This window comes from Galeopterus variegatus, unplaced genomic scaffold, assembly GCF_000696425.1.
Source record: "Galeopterus variegatus unplaced genomic scaffold, G_variegatus-3.0.2 Scaffold366, whole genome shotgun sequence".
Lineage (NCBI taxonomy): Eukaryota > Metazoa > Chordata > Mammalia > Dermoptera > Cynocephalidae > Galeopterus > Galeopterus variegatus.
Window position 1 is genome coordinate 429691 of NW_007726477.1, and position 11113 is coordinate 440803.

At 40.2% G+C, this 11113-nt stretch overlaps 1 pseudogene; it reads right to left on the reverse strand.

The window, feature by feature from the left end:
- Nucleotides 1–1534: 1534 nt before the first annotated feature.
- Nucleotides 1535–9120, reverse strand: LOC103586704 (annotated as a pseudogene).
- Between the last annotated feature and the right edge of the window lie 1993 nt (nucleotides 9121–11113).

Here is an 11113-nt window from a genome sequence, read left to right on the forward strand (position 1 = left end):
TTCCATGTTGTTCTTTTTTTTTTTTTTTTTTTTTTAAAAACAAAAATGACCGGTAAGGGGATCTCAACCCTTGACTTGGTGTTGTCGGCACCTATATCCAAAATATAATTTGCAGTGAAATGAATTAAAGCACATTATGGATAAATAGATTAACCTGTAAAAATAGATTGACTTCTTTTAATTTTTCTACTATATTCTGTCTTATTCTTTCTTCAGTTTCCCATTTATAATGTTCAACCAGACCATGTTCTACTGTAATCATTTCCATATGACTTTTGAGGTTCACTACTACTGTTTCAACTTCTTTTTATTCTTCTCTAGTTTTTCACATTTCTTTTGTATTTGTGGTGCAGGAATCTCAGATCCTTCTGCCCCTTCCTGTGCAGGCCATGAGTCAGATACTCACAGCTTTATGCAAGGTAGACTTACTTTATTCTTCAGATATGAGCTTCACAGACATGCTTTATTCTCAGACACAAGCTGAGGCTTTACTCCACTGACCTCCATGCTCTGCCCTCCTTCCGTGCTCTACCATTCCTCCGTGCTCTGCCTACCAGCAGTTAGAGCAGTTACCTTTCACTCTTAGTACACAATAGTGGCCACAAGCCAAGCATTACATAATTACAACAACCATGCTGAATCAGTAAATGGGCACAAATGCGCAGTTATGCTACTTTTATAACTTGTTTCTGGGAAATGTGGTGAATCTTGCCCATTTGTAACAGATGCAAGGTGAGTGAGCCTGACTAAACTTTTCTACTTTCCTTACAGTATTGTTTTCCTGAGTAATAACCCTTGTCAAAAAACTCGACTCTGCATATCAATGTGTAGACATTTTGAAGATGCAGTTTCCGGTTGTGTTGTAAGATCATCAACCTTCAGATGATTCCAGTCTCCCAGCCTTCCAGCCATCTTGATTGGAGCTGAGAAGAATGGACACAAGCTTTTCCCAAACCACAGACGTGACCTTGGGTTTCACCAATTTTTCCTTTAAATCCTGTGTGTCATCTAAAGTAATGTGGTAACATGATATAACCTCCAGTGAAGCCTCTGATATAGAATGTTTTTTAAGGGTATCAGCCTCCAGTTCTTGCTGAAGTTGTCTCACTACTTCTACTTCTGCTTTCTCATTTTCATGCTGTATTAGTCCATTTGTGTTGCTATAACAGAAATACCTGAGACTGGGTAGTTTATGAAGAACCCAGGTTTATTTGACTTACGATTCTGGGACAGCCGCATCTGGCCTGGGCCTCAGGATGTTTCTACTCATGGCAGAAAGTGGCAAGCAGCCGGCAAGGACAAGCAGATCACATGGCAAGAGGAAGCAAGAGAGAGAGAGGAGGTGCCAGGATCTTTTAAACAACCAGCTCTTGTGGGAACTAATAGAGTGAGAACTCACTTATTAATCCCCCAACCAAGGGAGAGCATTAATCCATTCATGAGGTATCTGCCCCCATGACCCAAACTACTACATTGGAGATCAGATTTCCATGAGTTCTGGAAGGGCAATACATCCAAACTCCATCACATGCTGATGCAGTTTTTCTTTTAAATGATTGCTTTCATTGATTAACTCCTTGTTTCTCACTTCTAGCATAAGACTTTGTTTTTGACTCTGAGCTTGAAGATATTTTACAATATAATAAAATTGGTTTTGGATATTAATTACTATCTTTTCTTGATGGTCAGCTTGTTGTGAGCATCATCTGGTTGCTGTGGAAGCAACACATTTTCACTTTGTAGTTGAGATAATCTCTCCTCTACAGATTCCTGCTTTCCATTATATTTATTTACTTTACCTTGTTCATTTCACAAGTGTTCAATTTCCTCCATTTGATACAGTGTTTAGCTTAGGTGTACACATTCTAAAAGCAAAGTCTGAGAGCATCTCTTGTGTAATGGAACTCAATTTCAAGGCTATTTGCTTTACTTTCAGCTTTAGAAAGTTGTTGAGAAAGAAACTCCTTGCTATCTTTTAGGTTAGACAAATAATTTATTTTGTCCTGTAAATGAAACCACTCTTCTCTTCTCTCTGGAAAGCAAGTTCTAGGTCCCTTTCAGATGTCTGACTTTGATCATAATCTTGTATAGTAGTATCCAGTCTAGAATGGTATGATTCAACTTCTGTTTCTAGTCTTGCTTTGTTTTTCATTCTCCAGTTTAGAATTTAGCATTGTATTCTCAGCTGTCAGAACATTAAGTTGCCCACTGTACTGGAATATTATTTTGGGGGCTGTCTTTTGAAGGACATAATTCTTTTCTTTTACAATTTCAGTGTTCCTAGAATACGGCTTTTCCTTTTTCTGGTATTGATTTTTTTTTTTTTTTTTTTTTTTAAAGATGACCAGTAAGGGGATCTTAACCCTTGATTTGGTGTTGCCAGCACCACGCTCTCCCAAGTGAGCTAACCAGCCATCCCTATCCAGGGATCCAAACCTGTGGCCTTGGTGTTATCAGCACCACACTCTCCCAAGTGAGCCACGGGCTGGCCCCTCTGGTATTGATTTTTTATTGTGTCTATTTCCAGTCTCAGCATAACAATTTCATCTTAAAATATGTGATTGTTCTACAGCAGATCTTTTTTATGACTACCAGAGACATCAAAATTCATTTTCATTTGAGCCATTTCTGTCTCCTTTTGTTTGCACAGGTGATTCATCAGAATCCCATCTTGTAATTCTCTGGCATTCTATTCTGCAGAAAGTTGCCTGTCACTTCTCCCCCAGGGTGATAGAGACACAAAGGATTACTCAAAGCCCATTTCTTCTGAGCAATGAGAAGTCCCGAAGGGGTTAATTTTCAGGAACCCTCAAGAGAGAGGCATTTGTCCTCGTAAAATTAACCCCAAACCCCAGTCTTCTCTCCGTATTTATTCTTCAGGCAGGAAAGTTATAGAAAACGAACATAGGTAGTTACAAAAGAACAGTAAGATAATTGTCATGGCAACAGTCATTAGGTTTAGTGTACCAAGGACATCTGCCCTTGGAGCCAGCAATTTTGCTGTTACAATTCTTTATCTACAGCAGAGACTTTAGCCTGGGGAAAGTTTCCTGTCTTGCAAGCTTAACATTTCTATGTGTAATTTTAAAAAGTTAGGTTATACCTGAAACTACAGGGCCTTGGAAGCTAGGCCCTGTGAAATACATTTGCTTTATAAATGTTAGTATCCTACACAGTTGCCTCAGAATGTCATTTCACTCTTCTATGAGCTGATTCAAGTTATTTCTGACAGTCTTCAATTCCAAATCCATTGTTCTCAGAGTCATTTCAAACTGTTGTTTCACTTCAGCTTCTTTACTGTGTTGCTGTTTTTTTTTTTGCAACTGTTCTCTAATTTCTTCATACTACATATTAGCATTTCTTCTCTTTTCTTTTTCTAGTTTTAGGGCAAATCTGGTGCACTGCACCACTTCGCTGGCAGTGTCCTCAATCCACCACACTCAGGCCTCAGAGCCTGTGGTGTGCCCACTAGCCTGCCCCAGTTCCACAGTGTTCTATGTGAATAGAGCAGGTTGAGGCCTGGGCTTTGAGGGAAGGGTTTGAGGCTCCCCCACACCTGTATCCTGAAGAGCTGGGGGGTCCAGATGTGTTCTAGTTACCTTGTTGCATAACTAAGCCACCTCAAAACTTAGTAGATTGAAAAAACAACTTCTTATTATTTCTCTGGTTTTGGTGGTTGATGGGCTCATCTGGGCAGTTCTTACTTGGGTCACTCATGAAATTTAGTCAGATAACAGCTGAGGCTCAAGTCATGTAAAAAGTAACTCACAGGTTAAACACTTGGGCCAGGATGACCAGAACAGCTAAGTGCTGGATGGGCATCTGTGTCTCCACAAGACCTCTCCATGTGGCTAGCTTGGGCTTCTGTGGAGGGTTAGAAATCTTGATTCTCATTTGATTTTAGAATAGGGTTTTTAGGTAAATACAGATAGTGTGGCAAAAGCCCATTTAATCAATTCTGATTAAATAACATTGATTCTCATTTGATTTTTAGACTACAGTTTTTAGGTAAATACATGTGTGGGGCAAAAGCCCTTGGGTAGGAGGCCACAGCCTACAGCCAGGGGGCTACAGCCCATTTAATCAACTCTAATCACTACTTAGGTATGGGATTGTATACTTTAATGATTTTAGAGCTAACGGGTGGTTGTCATACTGATCCTGTTAAGAGATTTTAAGAATTACTGTAGGGAAAGATGTGAATAAAATGTTTGCTATGGGCAAGCTGTCTGTTGGTGGAAACTTTAGAAATAATTATACTTAGATTTTATCATAAGAGTGTAACTTTTGTTTAAGGAGAGGTGATACTTTAGATAATGAGCCAGGTTGACCAATTTAGCTTTTCATTAATTGTACTTTGGAACGTCACATTGTTAATTTTACTGATGTTACTAGTTTCCATTGTTTAAGCTATACTTAGCCATAGATAACTTTTCTAACACTGCCCATGTCCTTGTGTCCTTTTGTAATGATTGAATCAACTGAATTTTCTTGTGAAACTTCCTTGTCTTTACAATAAAAAACAGAAGCTGGGCCGGCCCGTGGCTCGCTCGGGAGAATGTGGTGCTGATAACGCCAAGGCTGCAGGTTTGGATCCCATGTAGGGATGGCCGGTTGGCTCACTGGGTGAGCGTGGTGCTGACAACACCAAGTCAAGGGTTGGGATCCCCTTACCGGTCATCTTTAAAAAAATAAAATAATTAAAGACAGAAGCTAACTTTGAATTGGGGCTGTACCTAGTTTTCTCCTTCTAACAGAGGAGTTGCTGAGGTGCAGTCCTTTTGGGCCTCTCATGGCCTTCATAGTGCTTTGAGTAATCCTTTTTTCATCTCCGTTACCCAGTGGGAAGTGTAACAGACTTCCTCATAGCATGGTGGCCTCAGGGTAGTTTGACTTAAATGGTGGCTCAGGGGTCCAAGAACAAACCTTCCAAGAGACAAGAAGTGGAAGCTGCCAGTCTATTAAGGTCTAGGCACCAAAACTAGCACAGTCACAATCACTTTCATTGGATTCTATGGATAAGGGCAGTTAAGGAACCTGCCCAGATTGAAAGAGATATACATGGCCTCCAACTCTTGATGGGAGGAGTGACCAAAAATGAATAGCTGAGACCAAATGGATAATCTCCATTATCCCAGTGGATAGGCTACTCCTGGGATGAGTCACTAGCAATTTCTGTCCTTGTTGTGCCTGAGTACTGTTCCCACAAGAGTGATTATTTAGGCCAAGGGAGGGCAGGACACCTTGATGACAGTCCCACCAAGGACATGCAATAGGGGATTGGTAGTTACCCAAGAAAAAATCAAGGTGTTCTCACCACAAAAAGGGTGAATGGGTGGTACAGTGAAAAATAAAGTTCACTTCTGACATTTACTATTTGTTTTAAATTTATTTTTGTCCAGCTGAGAATCTTTGTACTGACCCACAACTCTTCTGTCATCCTCTTCATGAAATGAACTTAAAAAACTTATTCTCTGTGTCCCTCATTTTATTCACATCACAAATATTTCATTGCAGCAATGCTAGGCAGGCCTAGGCTAGGCTTGGTGTGGGGGATCAAAGACGAACCAGACAAGGAGTTTGCCCTCGAGTGTTCACTCTTAGTGGGGAGAGAAAGATGGAGAAATAACAGTAACATCAGAAAGAAAGGGGCAAGTGCCATAAAGGGGCACAGACAAAGTGCTCTGGAAATTTAAAGGAGAGAGACTACTTGCAGTTGTATCCTTAATCACGTACTGCCTGGCAGCATATCTTGGTTCGTCTTGTCCGCTTATTAGCTCTCTGTTGTTGAGCAACAGCAAACCAGTCACACTAATGCACAGTGCTCCCTTTCCTCTGCAGCCACATCGTCAGCTTCTCCGAGGCAGGGCTGGAGAACTCTGACAGGCATACTGCAAGGGCTTTAAGGGTGCCTTGCATTGAATGTCCCCCCAAAACTTAATCCCCACTGTAACTGTTGAGGCTGGGAAATCCTGTTATGGTAATTGAGAGGTGGGGCCTGGAAGAGGTGATTAGATTGTAGGACTGTGCTGAAGTGAATGGATTTAAATGGTGGTCATAGGTATGGTCTGGAGGGCTTTCAAAGGAGAGTGAATGAGGAGGTTAGTGTCTTTCTCCCCACCATTTTCACAATGTGATACCCTGCTGACATTGTTGCCACCACTAAGGCTCTCTCCAGATGTGTTCCATGCACTTTGGACTTCACAGCCTCAGAAACTGTAAGCAATAAATTTTGTTTTCCTTATAAATCATCCAGTTCCAAGTATTTTGTTATAAGCAACAGAAATGGACTAATACAAAGGGTTTTAAGTCTATAGACTTAAAATCACCTGCTTCAACACAGGAGAACACCAACCCAATGCTATCTCAATAAAGCCTATAACAACATAGTCCTTTATTAGCTTACTAATATTTCCTCAATGCATTAAACAAAACAGGAAATTCAAAGTGATAGAAGATTGCTTTTCTTTCTCTGTTGCCACCTTTTTTCCTCCTAGTAGGAGGCAGTGTCTTCCTATTGGCGCTTCCTGCTTCCAATTACTGACATCTCAGTTGGGTGTGTTCTTTGGCTTGTAGAAATGTCAAATAAAGGCAATTGACTGTAATGGTAAAACACCTTGGGGGAGTAGACTCTTTAGATATAGTAATCTCAGATTTCTTCTGAGAATTCTTTTGTGTGAACCATCAGAGTTTCGCCTTTTGGCATCCCTTCCAAGTCTTTCTGAAACACGTACTATGTTTTCTTTTTTGTTTCTTATTTTTAAATGACAGATGGTTAGGAAATATCTTCTTCACTCTTATAATTATTTTCCCCAGTTTTTCTCCATTAAACAGCAATTACTTTCATGCATAGTCTTTCTAAGTAGTTATTTCCTAGCTCCTGAAGAGAATAATTACAATGAATGCATTCATCTTATGTACTTCACGGTTTTATCTCAGCGTGAAACTTCTACTGGAATATAATTTGTACCACAATAACTAACACAGACACTTAAGCAGGCTTGGTAGTTAATTTTTTTTTTTTTAAGCAGACCAGATTTTCAGATGAGACATTCATCTGTTTTACAAAGGGTTGTTTTCCTGGATTCTATCCAAAAGTACCTTCAAAGAGAGATTAGAAATGTGACTACCATATTTCAAATATTTTCTAAGGGAGAGATGGAGTGAAAAAATCTTTTTCCTCTGGCTTAAATGACCTCACATTTATACCATGCTAAGCAGTTTACAAAACATGCAAATTATCTCCTTGGGGAAGTAAAACCCTTTCTGAATTTATTTCTTGATGCTAGCAATAGTGAAAACAATTTAATTTACATTATACCAAAAATACTTTAGATAGATTTAACAATTAAACATATAAATTGAGTCATAGTGAAGTAACAGAAAACAGAAATAAGCAGTTATGATATCTTTAGAGGAATTATTATTTATCTAAGCCTGGAAGCAGTAAATGAAATATTAAAGGACAAAAACAAGAGACTTGATAATTTGTAAATTGTAACATTAAAGGTGATTTTAACAAGAACATTATTTTGCCAGAGGTCATTCATGATTAATTTAGAAAAAATTATGCTTGGCCTTTGACATTCAGTGATGTCTACAGTTCACAAATCATCTCAAAGCCAACAACTCAAGAGAATTATGTCATATTGTTGAGTCAAAATTTGAATTGTGCCAAGACTGTAGCCTGTCTGGACCCCAGCACCTGAATTTCAGTGTGGCTTTGTCCTTCTACCCACTGATTGTGACACATGCAGCCTCCAGAAGTCACACTTAATGCATTTGTACCAAGGGAAGCATTTACTACTGATTTTTCTCAAATATGGAGATTCAGAAAGGTTTCATCCAGGATGCATTTCTGGAGAATGATATCATTGCTGAAAAATACCATAAAATGGAGATAAAAGAAAGATAAATGGAAAGTTAGTGAATTTCTGGAGATAGTCTCTGAAAGAAAGTGAGCCGAGAAGCTGGGTACCGATCAAGCTTTATTAAAGGAAAAGAATCTGCCGGGCTGCGCTGAAAATGTGTGTGTGGTGGTGGTGGTGGCGGAGGGGCAGCCCAGGGCTGTCCTGAAAATGGAGGGCAGCCCCAGGTGCGGGGAGGGGGTAGAGCTTATATAGTGCGCCAAAGGTTGGCTGATACCAGGGAGGGGCATTATGCTAATTTGGATCAGGGCGGCAAACTGTCCTTGCGGAAGCAAAAGGGGTTTCTGTTTAAGTCAGGAGGCTTCTTGTAAAGGGAAGTGGGGAGGGGCTTGGTGCTGGAGTGGAAGACGAGGCCGGCGGCTGTTTTGTGCTTATTGTGTGCACAATGGCACTGGTCACCTCCAAAATCCATCAGTCTCCAAATCAGGACTTTCTTGAACTGGTTTAGGAGAACTGCAATTTGAATATGAATGACAGTATGAAAGAATGCTACCATCACCCCCCCAAAAAAAAGAAGAAGAAAGAAAGTAGAGGCAGAGAACATTTTCACAGAGTTACACAAAACAACAATTACAAGCCAATTAACATGAATTCCTGGTAGTGATTCCTCTTGGATTAAATTATCTTTCCAGCAATATCACCAACATTCTAAGGTGAAAATTGGCCCAGAATTACCCGGCCAGGCAATGTCCACAGTTACGCACCTCGGAAATAATGATAGCAGTTCCCAGCCCCTCCTGCATTCCTATGTGCTGTCATACCTCCTTCCTGTTTCTCTCTGAGCCTGTCCCACCCTCATCAGTCCAGGTCTGTACTGTCCCAGACCCTCCAGCTGGTGTCCTGGCTCCAGTCTGTTCCACTGCCAACCCTTAGATGTTGCTGCCTAAAATACACATGTAGTCATGTCCCTCTAAGTAAAACACTTCCAGGAATGGCCCATGGCCTTCAAGAGACTGTTCCCAAATCTTGAGCATGGTCCACACCCCTCATGATCTGGTCTTAAGCCTCATTTCCCACCTTTCCTTACCTCACTCTCTCCTCTCTGGTGAGAGGTGTCCCCTGAGGTTTTAATGGAGGAGCCACACTATATCTCCACACTTAGTTCCCCTTCCTATCCCAAACACATCTTGATAAACCTGGGGCAAAATCTACTTCTGAGGGAATTACCTATTTCTAAGCCTTCTGTCACCATGTCCCATAACCCATTACCCCTCTCCAGACAGAACTGAGTTCCTTCCTCAGGGCGTCAGTCTACTATGTGTGCAGACTGATCACACGGGTTTGTGATTTTTATTTGCAAACTGCACTCTCCTTGCCCCCTCCCACGGTCCTTCCCAATAAGCTCCTTAAGGTCAGAGCCAATATCTTACCCAATTTTCAAACTCTGATGCCCAGCACAGGGACTGTCTCTGTATCATTACATATTTTCTTAAGGGAGGGAGGGGAGGAGTAAGCAAGCTGGGTGGGTGGGTGGGTGGACAGTCACAGGGGAAGACACAGAAGCAGGCTTCTCTATGCCCTGCCCCAACTCCCTGTTGCTCTGTTCTCTCTGCTCAAGATGAGAGGACTTGACCTGGCCACACAGGCTGCTGCCCTCGGGCCTCACCTAAACTCCTGCCTCAACCTCCCAAAGCAAAGCATCGCTCTGTCCCCACAAAGGCAACCCTTCTCCTTCCAGGGACCAAAGGCGAGTTGAGATTGAGGGATTGCAAACTGATGGTCCAGTGCAATCTGGCAAATATATGGGTCAAGCCTTGGATTACTGAGGAGAAAACTACCATCTATGGAGCATCTACTCCTTGCCAGCTAACAAGCAAAGGTCTCCAAATTTGTCATCATGTGTCAGCCTTCTAGAGAGGTGCTATTATCTCCACTTTTCAAATGAGGAAAACAAGACCCAGCTAGGTTCCTAGCCAAGCTGGTAAGGGGATCCAAACCCGTGACCTTGGTGTTATGACACCATGCTCTAACCAACTAAGCTAACCAGCCAGCCCGCTAGTCAAGTTTCTTAAAGGCCAAGGCCATGCTCTGATTATTATACCATGACACCTCAAGGTTGCAGTCTTTTTAGATATACAATAGATGTGGTCTATTATTAGGCATCTGCTACATGGTTCATAGACTTAGAGGCTTTTAGAGCTGGGAGGTGTCTTAGAGAATATAGAGTCTAATCCCCTTATTTTACAAATGAGGAAGCTGAAAACTTGGCAGGATTTGTAAACTGTACAGTGAATAGAATGTATGATGTAATCATGCTTTGTAGAAATTTCTTTCTATTTGATCTTTTAATAGTGTTTTATTCTAAATATAAAAGCAATACAAGCTGTGTTGAAAAAATTAAAAACTAAATAAAATTGAAATTAAAAATAATCTATAATTCATATTCAGTAATGCTAACACTTATTGGTAAACATGATTTTAGACTTAGTTTGCTTGTGCCTTATTTTAGGCCTTAGTAAACAGATGTATTTTTTAGGTGAATAGTTATATTTTTATATGTATGTTTTTGTATGTGTGTGTGTGTGTATAATTAGTTGATATATTCTTTCTTTCAAAAATATGGTATTCTTTTCACTGAATATTATGAATATTTTATTTTACTAAAATTCTCTATACATATTCTTAAGTGATGGAAATGATTTTTACCATAATACATAGTAAAACTTTCTCACTGGGGAAGAAAACATTAAAATACATAATTCCATCATAAAAACTACCTATTATCCCATCACCAAGAGATAACCATCATTAACACTTTGATTGTGGTGGGGATGTCTTTTTGTCCTATTTGTGTGTATGTATATGACTGAAATAAATGGAATATAGTAGTCTCCCCTTATCCTTGGAGGATACGTTCCAAGAACCCCAGTGTATGCCTGATACCAGAGATAGTACCAAACCCTAAACATACTATGTTTTTTCCTATCTATACATTCCTATGATAAAATTTAATTGGTAAATTAAGCACAGTAAGAGATTAACAACAATAACTAGTAATAAACAGAACGATTAGAACAATGTACTATAATAAAAGTTGTGTAAATATGGTCTCTCTCTCCCTCAAATATCTTGTTTGTTCTCACCCGTCTTGTGATCTGACAAAATGGCTGCTAAGTGACTAACGGGCAGGTAGCATCTATGGCATGGATCCTCTGGACAAAGAGATGATTCAAGTCCCAGGCAGG